Source organism: Bos indicus x Bos taurus, chromosome 11 (assembly GCF_003369695.1).
Source record: "Bos indicus x Bos taurus breed Angus x Brahman F1 hybrid chromosome 11, Bos_hybrid_MaternalHap_v2.0, whole genome shotgun sequence".
Lineage (NCBI taxonomy): Eukaryota > Metazoa > Chordata > Mammalia > Artiodactyla > Bovidae > Bos > Bos indicus x Bos taurus.
The window spans coordinates 44,137,044-44,157,598 of NC_040086.1; the positions used below are offsets into that span (position 1 = coordinate 44,137,044).

Consider the following 20,555-nt stretch of genomic DNA (forward strand, 5'->3'; position numbering starts at 1 on the left):
TTTCCTTGGTGGTCCAGTGGTTAAGACTCTTTAGAGTTTCACAGGTGGCTCAGTGGTAAAGAACCTGTCTGCCAATACAGGAGACATAAGAGACATGGATTTGATCCCTGGGTTAGGAAGATGCCCTGGAGGAGGGCATGGCAACCCACTTCAGTATTCTTGCCTAGAGAATCCCATGGACAGAGGAGCCTGGTGGACTACAGTCCATGGGGTCGAAAAGAGTCAGATATGACTGAGGGACTAAACAACAGCAACAACAACTTGTCTGTAAAGCTGTGCGTGGTTGGCCTTGAAAGCACTGCCTCCCTCTCTGGGTGGGGACTTGTTCCAGGCACCGACTCTAAGGTCCTTCTGTGGCCTGGCCCCTGAATTTCAGGCCCGCCTCAGCCAGCATGGGGGCCCTCTCACCTGTTCCCGAGTCTCCAGGTGGCCAGGCGGCCAGATGCCCCTACACCTGTCACCCCATAGGGACTGATGTGAAAGTACAGACTCACCGGGCTCAGTGGCCGAAGAGGGTCAGAGAGGATGGGGGTCTCAGACTGGAGCCTTGGAGGCCCAGAGAGTGGTTGAGGGGAGGGAAGGGGAAGGACGTGGAAGCATAGTCATGTTCCTGGTTCCCCGCCACTCCCGTCCCAGAACTCCTGTTTCCCCTACAGGCTGTTGCGCCTTGAAGAAAGCTCCTCCTCCACAAAATGCTTGGAGACCCAGGTGGCAGGGCTCCAAGTGCCCCCTCTGAACCTCTTCACTCTGGGTTCTGGCTTTAAAGTGATGCCTCCAAGGAGGAGGAAGTGGGGCAAAGGGATCAGGGCGGGTTCCAGACCCACATCCCACAGCAGTGAGCCATGCACGAGTGGGAACAATGCGGCTGGGACACAGGACAGGGGCAGAGCCCCTCCAGACTCAGGGGGTGACCAGCGGCTGCCCCCCAGGTACACATTCTGGACCAGACCCCAGGAAGGCAGGTGCAGTCCGGGGGTTCATTCTGGCCAACGAAGGCGGGTGAGATGTAACACCTGCAGGCCCGCACAGACATGGCAGATAACTGGATGGAGCGCCAACAAGCATCTGTACTTTGCAGCCCAGCATTTCCCAAACTCGGTTCCAAAGGATACTGGCTCTATGAGACATTTGTCATCAAATAAATTCAGAAAAACTATCTACTCACCTCCTGCCTGGAGGGCAACACGTTTTAGTGCTTAATGTCTCACAATAAAGGAAGAGTTTAACATTTTTAAAGTTTTCCTACGTTAACTGTCCACAGAATGTGCACTTCATAGTATTCTTGCCAACAGCCTGAGAACCACAACCCTGGTCACTACAGATGAGTCAGAGGTTGTCAACACAGCACATACATCCCACTAGATGCACGGTAAGGTTTAACTTGGAAATGTGAAAGTGAAAATCGCTCAGTTGTGTTCAACTATTTGTGACACCAAGGACTACACAGTCCATGGAATGCTCCAGGCCAGAATAATGGAGTGGGTAGCCTTTCCCTTCTCCAGGGGGTCTTCCCAACCCAGGAACTGTACCAGGGTCTCCTGCATTGCAGGCAGATTCTTTACCAACTGAGCTATCAGGGAAGCTCTAACTTGGAAACCGACTGATAATGACATCCCTGCTCAGGCTAATGTTAAAACCAGAACGTGTCCTCCACAGCATGTCGACTCAGAGCAGAGGGAAGGGGCTGGTCCCCTGGGAGGTGGCGAAGCAGAGCATCACTGAGTGCAGAATTGTAGAGGCTGGAGGCACCCACGGACCAACACTGACATTCACTCTTGTAGGTGTTTCTGCAAAAAGAATTTGAGCTGCACGTTGGAAATAAGCGAGATCTGGTGGGCATGAGAAGAGAAAGGTCCATGAGCCATGGTGGGGCGTGAGGATGACTTCTTCCCAGAGCTCTCGTTCTGTCAGAACAGCATAAGGTCTGCCCAGCCTCTGCCCACCAACCCACTAGGGGAGGAAGAAGGAAGGAAGTGACCGAGGAGTAAGGGCTGTAGCCACTGCACCAAGCCCTCCACACACTTTCTGGAGGCTTTCCCACAGTAACCAGAGTTCACCCTCCTGCCCTGCACAGCCTCGCACAGTCAGCCTCCCTCCTACTCAAGTGACCCTGCCTTCCTGCCTGAGAGGCACTTGAGTGGCCCCAAAGGGAAGCCAATGGGCCAGTGAACTCCCAGGAGATTCAGGAATGAAAATGAGATATTCTGTCTCCTCTAAAAGTAGATACAGGTAATGGATGAACAAACTGTGTAGTATGCACACAAAATGGAACATGACTTGGCTCTAAAAAGTAGGGGTTCTGACACCTGCTGCAGCAAGGGTAGGCCTGGAGGCCAGCAGAGATGAGTCCTGCATCACTCATTTGCGAGGGGCCTCTGCTGATGGTCCCATCTTATTCTGCACCCAGTGCTCTGCGTCCCGGGCCTGGCTGACCCTGCAGGAGGCCTCACCCAGCACTGCCCAGTCTGGAGTGAGTACACGACAGCCTGGGAGAGGGCCTTTCAAATGCAGTCCCACAATCCCAGGTCTACACCACAACATCCCCTGCTCCACACATGGGGCCTCACACTCAGCCCTCACTGTGCCCTCATGACCAGGATCAGACGACCTGGGCAGCCACTCCATCCCTGGAACCACAGCCAGGCTCTTGCTCATAGCCCCCACTATCCCCATTCCCATCCACCCCAGTGCTTCCCTGTGTGGGAACCCTCTGCTGCAGGCACAGACATGCTAAAATTAAAAGGGCAGGGTGGATACAGAACTAGCATCCTCGGATAACAGAGGCCCATCTCCCAGGGCAGAACTGGTCCCCAAGCATCCTTAGATAACAGACACTCGTCTCCCAAGACAGAACTGGTCCCTGAACATCCTTGGATAACAGAGGCCCGTCTCCCAGGACAGAACTAGTCCCTGAGCATCCTCGGATACCAGATGCCTGTCTCCCAGTAAAGAACTAGTCCCCGGGCATTCTCAGATAACAAAGGCCTGTTTCCCAAGATAGAACTGGTCCCCGAGCATCCTCAGATAACAGAGGCCCAGCTCCCAAGACAGAACTTTTGTATGTGGTGTCAGGTAAGGGTCTCACTCCACTCTTCTGCGTGTGGACATCTAGCTTTCCTAGCACTATCTGTTGAGGACTGCCATTTCCTCACTGGATGGTCTTGCTGAGACCAATTAACCACATTTGTGCAAGCTTACTGCCATGCTAGTCCATCGGTCTGTGGTTTCTACCCAGGCCAGCACACTGATTCCACTTCTGTAGTCCTGTGGTATATTTTGAAATCTGTGAGTGAGTCTTTCAATTTTGTTCTTCTTTTGCAAGATTGATTTTTGCTACTTGGGACCTCTTGAGAGTTCACACGAACTTTTGGACAGTTTGTTCTATTTCTGTAAAGAAATACCATTGGGATTTTGATAGCGATGGTGTTGAATCTGTGGACCACTTTGGGAAGCATTGTCATCTTAGCAGTATTAAGTTTTTCAGTCCACGTACAAGCAATGACTTTCTAGTTGTCTCAGAAACGTTTTATAGCTTTCAGTGTGCAAGTCTTTTACTGCCTTGGCTAAATCTATTCCTATTTTACTCTTTTTGATGTTGTGGTGAATAGAATTGTTTTTTAAATTTCCTTACTGGGTTGTTTTTGGGTTGAGAAGAGCATGACAACACACTCCAGTATTCTTGCCTATAGAACCCCATGGACAGAGGAGTCTGGCAGGCTATAGTCTATGGGGTTGCAAAGAGTCGGACACGACTGAGTGACTAAGCACAGCACATTGGGTTGCTCATTGCAAATGTATAGAAATACAACTGAATTCTAAGTGTTGATTTTATACTCTTTGAGTTTCTTGAATTCATTTATTACTTCTAAGTACTTCTTTGGTTTACTATCATAAGCTCATGTCATCTACAAACATAAAAATATTGCTTCTTCCTTTTTAATTTGGATGCCTCTAAAGGAGATCAGTCCTGGGTCTTCTTTGGAAGGACTGACGCTAAAGCTGAAACTCCAATACTTTGGCCACCTCATGCAAACAGTTGACTCATTGGAAAAGACTCTGATGCTGGGAGGGATTGGGGACAGGAGGAGAAGGGGATGACAGGCGATGAGATGGCTGGATGGCATCACCGACTCGATGGACATGGGTTTGGGTGAACTCCGGGAGTTGGTGATGGACAGGGAGGCCTGGCGTGCTGTGATTCACGGGGTCACAAAGAGTCGGACACGACTGAGCGACTGAACTGAACTGAACTGAATTTCTTTGGCTAGAACTTCCCTTACTTTGTTAAATAGAAATGGCTACACTATCTACTTGTGATATCAAGATGTTTGTTATTAAATTGATGGTGAAATTTTTAAACTTTGTACTTGGAACAATGAAGTGGAAACTATGTAGTTAAAATGCTTTGGAAAATATACTGAACCGAAACCAAATACTGATCAAAATGTCTGGCAGTGACTGTGTGGGATACTCTAGAGACAGCCAAGAACCCTGATGCTCCAGGCGATGGTGCCTCCTACCCCGCCACAGGTGGGGCTTGGGATGAGGGGCTAGACTCCCTGCAGCCAATCAGGTGGACGCCAGTTGATGGCAAGTTGGAAATTATTCAAGTCCAGGTCAGTTACATGAGGACTTGAGCCCCAAAGAGCACCCCGACCAAGAAGGAAGGGCCAGTCCCCATGAAGGGTGTAAAATCAGAAAGGAAAGGAAGAGACAGTGTCCAGGAGCTTACACGCTGGACAGAAGGCAGCAGGCACCTGGCTCTGGTGGAGGAAACGAGGTGACACTCATGGGGCCTGAAGAGGCTAGCATGGGGCCTCGCCCACCCAGAAGGATGACTGCACCACCAACAGCTGTCCCCACCCTGTCCTGTGTGTCACACGCTGAGAAACATGGCAAGGGATAGGCAGCAGGGCAGTGAGAAAGGCTGGGAGGGCAAGACAGTGATGAGGAGCCCAGTGAAGGCCAGGCAGTGAGGGGTCAGCACTGGACACCCTGCTCTTGGCCACTAGCTCCTTGACCCCTGCCTTGTCATGTCCAGGGCAGGGCTGCCTCCCAGCCCATCAGCCGCTCACGGGAGTGTCCTGAGGGTGAATCGGGCACACGGGACAGCTCTGAGAACTCTGATGGGACAACAATGTCATGGGTGGACAGTGGGGACCAGATCTGGACTGACATCCACAGTGAGTCAAGCCCTTCCCATGGCCCGTCACTTCCTTGGTGCTCAGTGCTCAGCGAGATAGGTGCTCTGTCACCTGCTCACTGCAGGTCAGGAGAAGAGCCCCAGCGTGGAGTCTGAGCCTGGCCCTTGTCCAGCTCTGGGGTTCGCCCTGCACCCAGTTTAATGGGGAAGGTCCCTGCCACCCTGGGCTCAGCTCCTCTGTCTGTGAAGGAGGGATGGGTCCAGCCCAGCAGTGCCATCCAGGAGAAGGGGATGCTGGCCACTGGCCACATCCAGGAGAAGGGGATGCTGGCCACAGCACACTCAGAAGAGGCCCTGGCCACTGTGAGAAGTGCACGTTCTGATGAGACTGGTGGCATCAGAAATCCGGGGATAGGAGGGGTCCCAGCCCCACAGAGGGGCATCTCAGGTTGAGAGGTCTGGGCCTGTTTGCTCAAGGTCCCAGCTCTCTTCTAAAAACAAAGTTATGGCTGCATTTGCTTCCCAGACCATCGCCCACCAGCTCTGCTGGGTCCAACCCCGCCCTAGCCCAGAGGCATGGACAGCCTTTGAGGGCCCAGGTTTACAAACAGTGAGGCTTGGCCCTGGCATGGGCCAGTAAAAGGGCCCCGCCTGCCCCCACGCAGGCCAGACCAGCATTCACTGCTCAGAGTGGGGTGATCATCTGTGTTGACTGCCATGGTTACTCGGAGTTAAAACACAGCCCCACTCCCAAAGCCTGGAATATGAGATTCCTCCAGCTACTGGTACACTTCAGTCCCCCTTAGGCTTTGTGTTCCTGTTCTGAGCTCTGATTCTGTTCACCAAACACTCATGATGGGAGGCTAAGTAAACTTCCCTGAGGTGGACATTCTAAAGATGCCTGAGGTCTGGAGAAGGCCAAGGTGACATCCTCTCTCAGTGAAAGGAGAATGAGCTCTCTCTCAATCAACCTTCATCTGGACAAACCAGCAGAGCAACTAAGGTCAAGACCAGGGAGACCTGGAGGACAGGCAGTGACCCCAGACTAGCAGGTAACAGTCTCATGGGAGCCCAGCGGCCACCTGGCTCTCAGTGTGGTACCTGTAGCCCCAGGTCTGTGTCTATAGAAAGGGCCTCCCAGTTCTCCAAGGACACGCCATACACTAAAAATAAGAATAAAACATGATCAAAGCTCCAAGGAAAACCAGAATTATACTGAGTGACTGTTCCCAGAATAGCCTACAAAAATGTCTGCAAAAGCAACCCAGCAGCAGATGATGGATAAATGGAATGTGGTCCATCCATGCCGTGCAATGTTGCTCATCTTGAAGAGGAAGGAGACTGACACCTGCCACAGCATGGGTGACCCTGGAGGACACGATGCTCAGGGATATAAGCCAGACCCAGGAGGACAAGTGCTGTGTGACTCCAGTACTGTGAGGTCCCCAGAGGTGTCTCGTCCATAGAGACAGGAAGTAGATGGGGAAAGGAAGTTGATGGGGGGCAGGAAGTAGATGGGGGACAGGAAGTAGATGGGGACAGGAAATAGATGGGAGACAGGAAATAGATGGGGGTAGGAAGTAGATGGGGGTAGGAAGTAGATGGGGGCAGGAAGTAGATAGGAGAGACAAGAAATAGATAGGTGGCAGGGGCTGGGGGAGCCAGCATTTAATGGGGACCAAGCTTCACTTTAGGAAGATGAGAAAGTTCTGCACACGAGGGTGTGATGGCTGCATAGTGACATGAATGTGCTCAATGCCACTGAAGCAGACACTTAACAACTTTTAAAATGGTAAAGCCTAGTTATATTTCCCCACAATTTCCATTTACATTGAGTTCTATCAGACGATCAGTAGGTGAGTGACTTTGCCCACCCAGCAAGTCTGGGGACAAGGCTGAGGTAGTACCCCCATCAGAGCCTGGCTTCCCTCCCCCAGGCCTCAGGGTTCACCTCTGCTCTTTGTTATTTCGATGGTCCAGCTGGACTGGACATGAGGCCGGGCTTAGGGCATCTTCTCTCTTGGGGTCCTGGCTTTCTCCTCTGCTACGTGGGCCTGTCCACCTTCACACAGAGCATGGCTTCCAACCGCAGTTCATGGAGCTGATGGTCAGTAGACAGTGTGCCCGGCTGGGTCCCTAGAGCCCCCTTCCTCTACACTCGGGGCTAACTCAGCTCTGTGAGAAGCTGCTCGGGGATGGAGAAGGCGGTGAGGCAGCAGCACTTGCTCTGCTGGGACCAACACAACCCAGAGAGACAGACTCTTCCTCACCCCTCTGCGCAGCGGCCAGCTCTGCGACCTAACTGCTGGCTCTGCAGCCTTGGCCCACCAGCCAATGCTGGGCTTGGACCAGAGCCACCAAGCCCCCTCCAGGGGCTGACATGCTCAGCCTGAGGTTAACTGGTTGGCATCACTCCCCTGTGACCACACCGGAGCGTGCAGAGGACCTCACACAACATGTGTCCCGGGAACCTGACATCCCCCTTCAGAGGAAGGTGCCCACAGGCAACTTCCAACTCCCCCTCGCATCCTGGAAGCAGCCAAGCACTGTCGCCCAAGAGAGGCAGCATGGGGCCTACAGGACTAGCATCAGAGGCAAGACCTGACCTCCTGGCCACAGGGAAGGGTCACCGGCGAGGCCCTCAGCAGAGGCAGGTGGGTGGCTCCTCAGAGGATGAGACACACAGGAAATCAGGCTTGTCCTCTGGTTCCTCTTCCAGGAAGCCTGGGACTGTGACCAGCCGGCTACGGGCCACTGGACCAGCCCATTCACTGAACATGGAATCCTCCAAAGCGCCCCCAGGTTCAGCTGCTCCCTGGACCCTGGAGCCAACCTGCTGCCCAGAGGGTTCAGGGTTCCAGGCTGAGGCACAGAAGGGGACATGACAGCCCTCTGATCTCCTAAGGCCCGTCCCCTGGCCCCCTGCAGGCTGGCAGGCCCTCCGCTTTCCCAGATGTGGCTTCACCACCTACTGCCATACTTCCTCTCGATGTAACATCATCTGTGAATCCTGTTAAATCCCCGTTAACAGGTGCTTCTAGCATCAATAACCAAGATGTTAAACAAAACTCAGGCTTGAAACTGGTGACTGTGTTGATGCACAGTCCCCCACCCCGGGACAGTGACTTCATGTCCCTGGGACCTTAAACCTGGAGCATGGGCCCGGCAGAAACAGCCTGAGTGTCCAGCACAGGCGTTCAGTGAACGTTCACTGAACTGTGGGGCTGACCCGGTCCACACTGAAGTGCCCTCGTGTCTTAAACCGCATTGGAATCCCAGCTCGGGGCTGGGTTTGGAGGCTTCTCCATTCACACGGGCAGAAGACAGGATTCCAAACCTGAGCGAGACGTGAGGACAGAAGGAAACAGCATGTGTCGGTTTGTCAAATTGGTCTCTCAAATGTGTGATATAGGTTCACATTTAGCCACTGACAAATCTCAGTGAGTCTTACGACATCTGCCTTATTTCCAGTTTCTATGGGTGACACACCACCTCCTACAGCAGCTGTCCCTCCATCCTGCCCACCCCCAGGAACAATCACACCCTCATCGTTCACATGACAACATCCTAACAACACACAAACAGCGTCGTGCTCCTCATAGAAACACCGTTTCACCGTGAAATTCCAAGACACACATTTCCAAGGAAGATAACTCTGCCACACAACATCGTTACATACATAATCATCTGTGTCACCAATATTTTCAAAATTGAAGCGGAGCCTTTTTGCTGTCACTCTTTCTTTTGCTGTCTCCATAGCAACAGGCCTCCCCTCCCCCAGAGACAAGAGAACACAGGAGACATCTTTAAATTGGCATAAATTTGAGACAAATTCTTTATTTAGTCAGATACATGGCTTACGCTAATGATTACCATCCACCAGCATGGTGCAGAACTAATAACCGTAGCTCATAAAACTAAGCCCCTATAAACAGTCCTCTCTGCTGGACAAGGGTGTAATTATACAACAGGATGCTTGGACCTCAGCCCCCACCCTTCCCTCTGAATGATCCAGGAGGGTCCTGCCCCAGCCCCAAGGGCTCACGCACAACTCCCACTCCCAGAGGCAGAGCTCGGCCAATCACTGGTGACCTTCCTAACTCAAGGCAAGCTCGGGGGCAGAGCGGGGTCAGAGTGGTGACCACAGAGCCCTTGGGTCAGGTCTGTGTTAACAACACCCTTCAGAGCCTGCAGAATAACATCTGATGCTGAGCAGGATCCGGGGGGCGGGGGCCAGCCCTCCATCCTCACACCTTCAGTCACAAAGTGCTCCACGACCTCAGTGACCTCAGAGTCCAGGAGATGCCCAGAGGGTCCCACTGCCACCAGGTCTCTAAACGCTTTCCAGAAAGTGAGTAGAGTCATCTCAGCGCTGCTGGGAGCTGAGAGAAACACGGCCTTTTACTTTTAAGTAAACACACAGCCCACAACCTACAGCTGGCCTCCACGGTAAACACGAGGACAGGAGGAAGGTCAGCCGAGGTCCAGGAGCGCTGCTCACACAGGTGTCACCTCCACAGGTGAGGTGGTGCTGCAGGGACATGGAGAGAGCCCACCTGAGTGTCACCTCCACAGGTGAGGTGGTGCGCCAGGGACATGGAGAGAGCCCACCTGAGTGTCACCTCCACAGGTGAGGTGGTGCTGCAGGGACATGGAGAGAGCCCACCTGAGTGTCACCTCCACAGGTGAGGTGGTGCTGCAGGGACATGGAGAGAGCCCACCTGAGTGTCACCTCCACAGGTGACGTGGTGCTGCAGGGACATGGAGAGAGCCCACCTGAGTGTCACCTCCACAGGTGAGGTGGTGCGCCAGGGACATGGAGAGAGCCCACCTGAGTGTCACCTCCACAGGTGAGGTGGTGCTGCAGGGACATGGAGAGAGCCCACCTGAGTGTCACCTCCACAGGTGAGGTGGTGCGCCAGGGACATGGAGAGAGCCCACCTGAGTGTCACCTCCACAGGTGAGGTGGTGCTGCAGGGACATGGAGAGAGCCCACCTGAGTGTCACCTCCACAGGTGAGATGGTGCTGCAGGGACATGGAGAGAGCCCACCTGTGTGTCACCTCCACAGGTGAGGTGGTGCTGCAGGGACATGGAGAGAGCCCACCTGAGTGTCACCTCCACAGGTGAGGTGGTGCGCCAGGGACATGGAGAGAGCCCACCTGAGTGTCACCTCCACAGGTGACATGGTGCTGCAGGGACATGGAGAGAGCCCACCTGAGTGTCACCTCCACAGGTGAGGTGGTGCGCCAGGGACATGGAGAGAGCCCACCTGAGTGTCACCTCCACAGATGAGGTGGTGCTGCAGGGACATGGAGAGAGCCCACCTGAGTGTCACCTCCACAGGTGAGGTGGTGCTGCAGGGACATGGAGAGAGCCCACCTGAGTGTCACCTCCACAGGTGACGTGGTGCTGCAGGGACATGGAGAGAGCCCACCTGAGTGTCACCTCCACAGGTGAGGTGGTGCGCCAGGGACATGGAGAGAGCCCACCTGAGTGTCACCTCCACAGGTGAGGTGGTGCGCCAGGGACATGGAGAGAGCCCACCTGAGTGTCACCTCCACAGGTGAGGTGGTGCTGCAGGGACATGGAGAGAGCCCACCTGAGTGTCACCTCCACAGGTGACGTGGTGCTGCAGGGACATGGAGAGAGCCCACCTGAGTGTCACCTCCACAGGTGAGGTGGTGCTGCAGGGACATGGAGAGAGCCCACCTGAGTGTCACCTCCACAGGTGAGGTGGTGCGCCAGGGACATGGAGAGAGCCCACCTGAGTGTCCCCTCCACAGGTGAGGTGGTGCTGCAGGGACATGGAGAGAGCCCACCTGAGTGTCACCTCCACAGGTGAGGTGGTGCTCCAGGGACATGGAGAGAGCCCACCTGAGTGTCACCTCCACAGATGAGGTGGTGCTGCAGGGACATGGAGAGAGCCCACCTGAGTGTCACCTCCACAGGTGACGTGGTGCTGCAGGGACATGGAGAGAGCCCACCTGAGTGTCACCTCCACAGGTGAGGTGGTGCTGCAGGGACAAGGAGAGAGCCCACCTGAGTGTCACCTCCACAGGTGAGGTGGTGCACCAGGGACATGGAGAGAGCCCACCTGAGTGTCACCTCCACAGGTGAGGTGGTGCTGCAGGGACATGGAGAGAGCCCACCTGAGTGTCACCTCCACAGGTGAGGTGGTGCTGCAGGGACATGGAGAGAGCCCACCTGAGTGTCACCTCCACAGATGAGGTGGTGCTGCAGGGACATGGAGAGAGCCCACCTGAGTGTCACCTCCACAGATGAGGTGGTGCTGCAGGGACATGGAGAGAGCCCACCTGAGTGTCACCTCCACAGGTGAGGTGGTGCGCCAGGGACATGGAGAGAGCCCACCTGAGTGTCACCTCCACAGATGAGGTGGTGCTGCAGGGACATGGAGAGAGCCCACCTGTGTGTCACCTCCACAGGTGAGGTGGTGCTGGGAGGACAAGGGGAGACCCCTGCCCAGCCTGGCACAGACAGGAGACGTGGCCCTGTGGAGCCTGGGTAGAGCTGGCCTGACTTGTCATCCATGCTCCCCACCCCCCACACGTGAGGAAGTTTCTCAAACCTATTCTCTCTGTGAGCTTAGATGGTCACATACACTGCTGTAATTTAAAAGTCACGTTTCCAAAATCATTTGCCTAGGAAGTAAGAAAGCCTTCGGTGTGGCCCCCATGCCTGGTTCAGAGAATGACACCCACAAAACGACCTGCAGACACAGAATGAGGTTTTTACAGAACAAGGGGCTTGGGGTCATCAGAGGTTTGCAGCCTTGGACAGCAGGGCTGGGGAGACCTTCCCCCCACCCCCAACAGCCTCTCTGGGACAGTGAGGTTGGCACCTGACATTGCAGGGAAGGGGAGGCAAGGTGTTCACCTGCTCATCTGAGAAGCAGCCACGGTGTTGAGGAGCCCTGGTCTGGATCAGAGCAACCAGAGACACATTACAAGGAAAAGTAACCAATGAACTGTGTTTTAATGAAACCCACAGAATGAATTTTAAGGGACAAGTGGCAAATCCCAAACATGGACCGCGTGCTCCCTGTTGACCTGACATTGACAATGTTAGGAAGTTCTTGCCGGTTCTCAGAGTGAAGGCACCGGGAGGAAAAAGGGGTGGCAGAGGATGAGATGGTTGGATGGCATTACCAACTCAACGGACAGGAGTTTGAGCAAGCTCCAGGAGATGGTGAAGGACAGGGAAGCCTGGCATGCTGCAGTTCATGGGGTCGCAAAGACTTGGACACGACTGAGCGACTGAACAAGAGTGAAGATGCTGGCTCAGCTGGCATGCTTACAAAATCAAGGTTTTGTTTCACTGTTCATCCAAGATCTTGGACTCACAGACCGGAAGGAAAAGCAATCATGTAAAACTAACTGAATTTGAACAAAAGTGATGAAGACCCCAGCTTCCCCAGACTTTCCTTTTGTCTTCTCTCCTGTGCACTTGGGTTGGCGCAAGGAGGAGATCCTGACCACGTGTGATCGGTCTTCTAACGTTTTCTCCAAGGTAGAATATTCCCATTCTCTGACATTCTCTCGAACATAGAATATTCTGATTCTCATGTTCAGAACGTCTCCCAAGCATCAATGTGTGCATATTTGAGGGTCTCGAAGGCATCACTGGAGGATCTGCAGGGTCTGTCCCACCGTGCAGTCCATCAAAGACCCAGACTCAAGGAGGGAGGGGGACGAGAGGGACCCTCATGAGACAGAAACTGCAGGGGTTCTGGGCGGGAACAGAGACAGATCACCTGACCCACCCTCGTGGGCACAGAGGGCAAGTCTGGGGTCCGGGCACGTCTGCACCCTGTGGGAGAGGAACATGCTGGCCACATGATGGGAGCCCCACTTCTGAACAGAAGCACCAAGGAACCAGACTCTGTCCTCAGTGATGAGGTCACAGGTCGTGGCTGACGCTTCCCAAGGGCCTGTCACTCTGGGCTCCAGGGCTGCCACTTGGTCTGCATGTCCAAGCAGGAAGCCAGTTCCTCCTGATGGCAGTGTGTCTGCCATGTAGACACCCCCCTGCTTTCTTCACCTTCCCTTCCCAGGCTCCCTGACAGATGAGGGCAGGGATGCAGGCTGGCCCCGCTGTGTTGACCAGAGAAGCCCAAACCCCAGCTTTGCTGGAAGGCGTTCCCCCTTTGCCAGGGAAGCCCCTGTACCAGGGTCACCCAGGGAGCTGCCAGCATCTCAGGGCAAAGCATGCCTGGTGACTGTGACAGTAAGTCTGGGATCCAGGCTGCAGACTCAGGCCAGGGCAGGGGCTCTGGGGGCCCCTGACCAGTCAGGACACAGGGCCAGAGCAGACCCGGGAAAAGCCAGGATGGGTGAGAAGGATGAGGACAGTCCACAGGATGGGGGCTTGTTGCCACAGTTCACAGGATGGAGGAGGCTTTGGGGTCTGTGGGGGTCTATCCTCCTGCAAAACCCTAACCCCTTGGCCCTAGGGGACCCTCAGCGGCACCTCTACAGACACGCATCTGGAGTTTGGGTTTCATTCTGTCCTTCTGGAAACTGGAAATGGTAGTACCCCCAGGGCTGCCCTAAGAAAACATGGAGGCCACATGTAATACCCCACTGGCCCCTTGACAGGGCAGCACCACAATCTCCGCAGAGACAGATGTTGGCCCCTGCCTCCCTCGGGGACTCTGTGCCCTGGCCGAGCACCTGGCCCCACCCCCGGCTCCCCACACAGAGGCTGGCCACAAGTCCTGGGCTGGGACCACCAGGCTGCTTCCAGACGTTGACAAAGTCTGGGGACACACACTGCCAGACTCTGTGAGGCAGCCCCTCCCCATCCCCAGCTCTGAGTCTTGTCAGCTGGATCTTCAAGTAACCCCCGTCTTGTACTATTAAGGATTTATTCTCTGGGGACATACATTTCACTGCCACACACATGACACTGTAGCTGTGATCTCACAGGGCGAGACTGCGGGTGTGTCCTACTCTATTTTTTATTTGCAATCCACACCATCAGGTCACTCACAGTCCCCGAAGTTCCTGAAAGTAACCATCCCGACGTCTGGAAGGAGCCTCTAAGGGACCTTCTCAGGGCCACACTCCTGCAGGGAGCTGACCCCACATGCCCTGAAGGTCCACTGATAGGGCAGCTCACACTAGACGAGTCCCAGCTCAGACTGCCAGCCTGGGCCGGTCCACTGTCTGTGGGACTCTGTGGAAACAAGTCAGGGTCTTTGTGCAAAGGCAGGAAGGAGGCCTTTCCTCAGGGTAAGCCAGGACAGGGCAGGGGGACGCACCCACAGACCGAGGTCAGCCTCCACTCCCTCAGAGGTGGCCTGTGATGGGCCCAGGGAGTAACCACCCCAGAGGCCACCTGACATGCCCCGAGGGTGGACAGGATTTCAGAGAACCAGCTCATGACCTGGAGCAACCCAACCCCGCTTGGCCTCTGAGTAGTTAAGAACAAGACGACCAAAGAGGTCTACTGTCCACTGCTAACATACGGGGATTCCTGCTTTTAAAAAGCACATGCCTCGGGATCAGCAAACACACTTCCCTGGAATCTTCCATAAGAGCTGGTCACGCTGCCGCCCTGCTCACTGCAGGGCAGGCATGGGCAACAGGACACCCAGAGGAGGGAACGGAGAAACATCCAATTACCTGCCTCGGCCCCAGAGTCGAGTGGTGACAAAAAGCAGAAGAGTAACTTTAGAAGTCCAACAGCTCACAGGAGTCCAAAGGCTATTTTAAACACCTTATCAGAATTCTGGGTTAACTGAGTACCTACGAAACCAGGAATAGAAAGTGCTCAGAAAAATAAAACACCACAGAGCCATCTGGCATGGTCAGAGGCTGCCTGCGGGGAAAGACTCGTCTTCCAGAAAAGGACCCAAAAATAGCTCCAATGAGGGAGAAACCGCCGTGTGCGCCAGGAGAGGTGCAAACGGGGACTGAATTAAGCAGCCTCCAGGGAACGTGGGCTCCCACGTACAACAGCTCCTGCCATGCCCCGCTGGGAGGGGGCAGGCGGGAACGTGCCTGGGCCTCGGAATAAGCAGCAGACACTTGTCTGCAGGCCAGGTCGCCTGGATGCAGACAGAGTGGGCAAGCCCTCTGTCTCCGCTGCTCCCTGATCACCCACCCGGGGCTCGGAGGACACCAGGTACCTGCCCAGTCGTCAGCCAGAGGCAGGGAGGTGAGCCTGGATGGGGCAGGATGGGCCACTGGGGCATGGGCGGCAGGAGGGGACAGCACACAGGGGCAGGAGGGGATGGCATGTGGGGGCAGGTGGACGGCACACGTGGCCCCATCCTGAGCCTAGGAAGCCCTCCTGTGGGTGGGAGAGCGAGGGTCCCTGGGTAGGTCAGAACTGACCTGACACTGGAACTCCTGGGAGGGCTGGTGTGGGCAGGGGGCTCAACGCAGCCCAGCCACAGCCCCCGCCCACAAACCCAGAGCCCAGGGACATTTACCAGAACGTCCCGACATGGAGACCCTGCACGCCGAGTGCACACGGGCAGAGGAGGCTGCATGTAGGGACCTCCTCTCCTCCAGGGGCACCTGGACTCTGCACGACCATCCCTGCTTACTGGCCAGAGACCTCAGAAGAGTCCCGAGACTGGCCGGACCCTTAGTCTGACCTAATACTGTCCCTTTAATCACCAGGAAGTTCTCATGTGAGAAAAAGGACGGTTTGGACTCCAGAATGGACGGTGCAGACTGGTCTTTCTGTGCGATCATCACAAGCAAACGCAGAGGTGGCAACATCCCCAGGGTCCATCAGCAGGGATGGTAAACTCAACGGGGTATTATCTACACAGCAGAATGATACTCGGCCTCGAAAAGGACTGGAATGCTAGTTCCTGCTACCATGGGTGAGCCTGGAAAACCTTATCTGAGTAAAGAAGTCTGTCTCTGAAGGTCACTAACTGTACGGTCCCTGCACAGGAAAACCCAGAAACGGGAAACCTAGACACAGGAAGCAGAACAGTGGGGGCTCCGGAGGTGGGGGGAAGGAAGTGGAAGACTGTTTCAGGGTGACGGAAACTTCTCAATGATGACTATGTGCTGCTCTCACACGCCTGCGTGAACTAGAAGCCCCTGTGTGAATTGTAGGGAATGTTAATTCTATCTCAAGAAAACTGTTAAAAAAAGTAAATGTAGGAGGAATGACTGGGGACGTACTTTTTGTCCCCTCAGCTTCTCTTCCGGGAGCTCGAATTGTCTACTCTGATTCCACTTCTTTTACAGTGATGCCTCTGGCGTGCCCTCTGGGATCCCAAACCCAACTGTTAGAACTATTAAGACATCTCTCTCCACAATTTCTCTGCTCGCTCACCTCTTAACCAGGCTAAGTGATTTCTCTCCAGGTTGACCCCTGGGTCATTAGCAGACCTGCATTGCTGCTGCCAGGAGGCTGGGTACCAGGTCATAGGAGCTCACCTCGCTCCCTCTGTCTGAACTGCCCTTAATTTAAATAACAAGGCTGCTGCAGCTGAGGTGGCATCTCTCAGAGGAAGGTCATAAATTAGCAATTCATAGAAGCAGGACACATGCGCACATGACCTGGAGTGAGTCCAGCACCTCTGTCAAGGATGAAGCTCCTGGGTCCCTGCTCGGACCTCCACCAACTGTGGTGGCTGCCCTGGAGTCCCAGGAATGCAAACCCATCTCCAGAGCTAAAAGTCAGGCCTTGAAACTGTCGCTCAGGATAGAAATCCCACCCTGCAGCTGGAATGCAAGCCGGAGCCATCTCCCAGACCCGTCCACTGTCCCCTGCCACTTTCGGATAAAACCCGACTTGAGGACCATGCTGACAGCTGCAGAAGTGACCACATGTGCACTCAAGTGCCTTCATCCAAACCAGCACAAAGCGCAGCAGGCTAATGAAAATTAAATCCTAATAATCAAAGTCTTTTCCCACAGTAATAAATACCATAAACACTCTGCATTTTGAAAATGATGGCTGCTCAAGAAAGGAGATTTTTTAAAAACTCTCTTGCTTTCCGTACCCAAGCACCTCAAATAAATCTGGTTTTGGTAAGCCGTGGTTTCCCCAAACATCCCCACGAGGCTGAGTGACTTGACAAGCCCCTTTTTGGGAAGAGACACAACCAAGAAGAAGCTAAGAGGCTGGTGCCCATGTAGGTCACTGCCATCTGCAGACTGCCCCCACGGAGCTGGGGCATGACCGCAAACCAGCTCGTTCTGACCACTGTCACTGTTTCCCCATTTGGGGAAGAAAGCAAGGCAGACCAGGTCACCACTTCCTCCAAAATGGTGGCCAGGTCAGAAGAGCTGGGCCTACTCAATGGACCAGAAAAACACCACATTTAAGTGTCCCCGTTAAGCAGAGGGATCTTCTGCCAAAAACAAAGAAACGAAGGTGCCCACAAGTCTGGCCTGAATAACCCAGATGATTTGTGGTAGCCCCAGCCTGGCTACTGCGTTCACCCCTTGCCTGGTGACCCTGCAGCGGAGGCCCCAGCACTCTGACATCCACACAGCTGGCCATGAGGGGGCTCATTACACCTGCCACACCACCTCCACCATCTGGACTGCATTGTCCTCAATTACCATTTCTGCCTGTAAAAACATGGGCAAGGCCTGCGTGTCCAGCCATATGACACAAGGAGAGTGCCCCCCTGCCAGAGGAGACCCAGAGAGCACCATGGGACAGGGTCTCCCAAAGCCAGGCTGCTGAGGGTGACCAGAAACAGCTCACTGGTGCAAGCGGGCCCCTCTCAAACCCACAGATTCGCTGATGATCCCACTTTCCTTGAAACAGGACTCAGCAGTCAAGAAAACCCAGCCCTGAGCAGAGTCCCCAGGGCCTTTGAGTCCTCGTGGACTCTCAACGGGTTAGCAAATGCCCTCTCTGTCTCCAACCACCTCCCCTCTGTGTCAGCCAGGAACCTCCTCCGGCTCATGTGTCCAAGCCCACCTCCCCCTCAAGGGCATTGTCCCTGCCTCCCCCACCACCAGCCTTACATGGCCCCCCTTGACTCTCAACCTGCAATCTTCCCTGTCTCTCTCCAATTGCATCTGCATATTGTCCTCGGCCACCAGCCTGCTACCACAACACAGGTAGATTACTGGTGTCTGCAAAGCTTGAAATATTTCTCAGAAAAGATTTGCTGACTCCGTAATAAAGCAATTATTTAAATTAATTGGAGTTATCTCCTCTGCAAAAATATTTGCTTCTAGCTGGGAAAACAGTACCTTGCATTTTCTCATTGTGTACAGCGCGGTGTTTTGCATACCACACGTGTCTCATAAAATATTTCCTGAATTGATTATTCCCCTAAAAATGATTAATTTGAGCCTCAGCCTTGTGTGTTGCACCTACTGGTGTTCCTATCCCAGGAGTGTCAGGCCGTTTGACTGGAAAAGGAAGGGACACCAGGCACAGTCAATGGTTTTAAACAGTTTGCAGGTGACTTGAAATGCACATGGCTGTGGAAATGCAACAATAAGAAAAGTGTGCCCCAAGGGCCACATAATTAGGTACAACGAGAGGCGGGGAACTTGTCGTCTCATTAACCGTCTGCTCACTCAGTGTCCTGAAATTCCACAGGAGAAGAATCAACATTTTGGAAGTTTACAACCTGTCAGCAACAACCTATAAAAATAAGACTCCAATTTGATTGCAATCAAGGGAGAGAGCTAGATCGTAGCTTTTGTTAAAGCTCATGTAGGCAAAATCACCCAATTACAGGAGGGTTTAAAGCAATGAGAGTGTCAGAAAGTCCTGAGAGCTCCCCCTCCTTGTGGACAGACAGTTAAAGACCCACAACCCTGGCTGTTCCTGACCCCTTGAGTCTGCCTGCAAGGCGTGACCCCTGCCTTCCACCAACCACAAGTGTGCCTGATACAGCAGTCTGTTCCACCAGCAGCCGGCACACCTGGACATGTGCTGTGGGGTGGGGCCACCCTGGGGCTTGTAAGAGATGGTCAGAACTGCTGGATGCTCTGGACAAGTAGCCAGGAGTGATGCAAACATAAAAGCTATTCTCTGGGCTTTTAATGTCAACTTTGGTTAATAATAAGACATCAAATTGATCCATTTCCAGGATCTATATTTGTGATTCACTAGAAAATCATTTGGTGGGAGAGTATGAAAAATGTAGAACACTGATGTAAATAATAGCCTTTTTTATTTCGCTGAATAAAACTGTAGAGAAAGTGTGGTTGTGATGGTCATTTCTCCCCAGGAGGGCAACACAGAAAGTCAGAGGGAGGGGGTGTCCAGCAGGTAACCCCCACCCATCAGGCCACAAGGCACATGACCCTGGTGGTCGATGTAGGGGTGCAGCCAGAGTCCCCCCCGAACTGGGCCCCACACCAGGTACCCTCAGGACACCCAAGGCCTCGCTGTCACTGTGGGGCACAGACTGTTTTTCACCTAGAAGAAACTCAACCCTCAGTGAAGTCACAGGCTCCTGGGAGCCCGGGCTTGGGCTGGAGCTCGGGGTGACCCCGACATTCCTCCCAAGGCCCTGGAAAGCTGGATGTACTGCTGGGGGGCTGCCTCCTCCCCTCAGAAGAAGCCTCTAGTCTTCAGACTGAAACGAGCACTTCAAATGTATTTTTGGATTCTTTTATTAAATACAAAAAGTGCTAGAATAAATGCCAGCTGCTATAAATGCCCCAGAAAAGCAAACACTTTCTCCCTCTCAGTGGCACTTGGAGGAGCAGCCTGGAATGCCAGCACCGTTTTTCATTGTGTTCATGGACGTCAATAAATAACCAGATTGTAATGTTTTGCTTTTGCAACAGGGCCTCTCAGAAAGTCTCAGAAGCCACCAGACAGCAGCCCCACCAGTGCTGGAGAAAATCTGAAGCAGAAGGAAGCACCCTGTGAGGAAGTGCCCCCCAGGCAGCCAGGACCAGAGTGAACTTCCCTCTTCAGGAAGCCAAGGGCGGCTGAGTCCCTGGACACCACGTGTCACCTGCCGTCCAGCCTTGATGTCCTCAGGAACCCAAGGGCGGCCATCCGCGTCCACACCAGGGGGCATCTGTGTCCACACTGGGACCCTGTAATGCCAGGGACACCACCCTATCTCCTGCTGAGACACAGAAGATCAGAAGCTCAACCAAAGATGAACTCCTGTAACAGCTAGGCTCATGTGTCACCCCTGGACAAGCCTCGTGTCTGAAACGCAGGAAGCTCCCACCTCCTGTCCCCAGCACATCTTCTCCCCCTAAAGCAATGAACTAGAGCCGAGGTGAACCGGGGTGTCCTGTCCATGGTGGGGACCCCCCACTAACACCCAGAGACCTGCTGGCCTGGGGCATCAGCAGGTCTCAGCACTGCTCTGTCTCTCCAGGAAGACAGACGTCCTCCTCTCTCTGTTAGATCAACTGCCTCTTCAGACAAGGATTTAAAACAAGTTCCCAAAGAACAAATGCGGCTGCCTTCACTCT

At 54.0% G+C, this 20,555-nt stretch overlaps 1 protein-coding gene and 1 long non-coding RNA gene across 4 annotated transcripts in view; one reads left to right on the forward strand and one right to left on the reverse strand.

Annotated features, from left to right (window-relative positions):
• SH3RF3 (SH3 domain containing ring finger 3) overlaps nucleotides 1–20,555 on the reverse strand; it is a 161,645-nt gene that overhangs the window by 117,357 nt on the left and 23,733 nt on the right. The gene's annotated exons all lie outside the window — the stretch shown is intronic.
• Nucleotides 15,011–19,313, forward strand: LOC113901245. The gene is made up of 2 exons (XR_003513372.1): nucleotides 15,011–15,324; nucleotides 15,795–19,313. It is a non-coding gene; the product is annotated as an uncharacterized LOC113901245 (long non-coding RNA).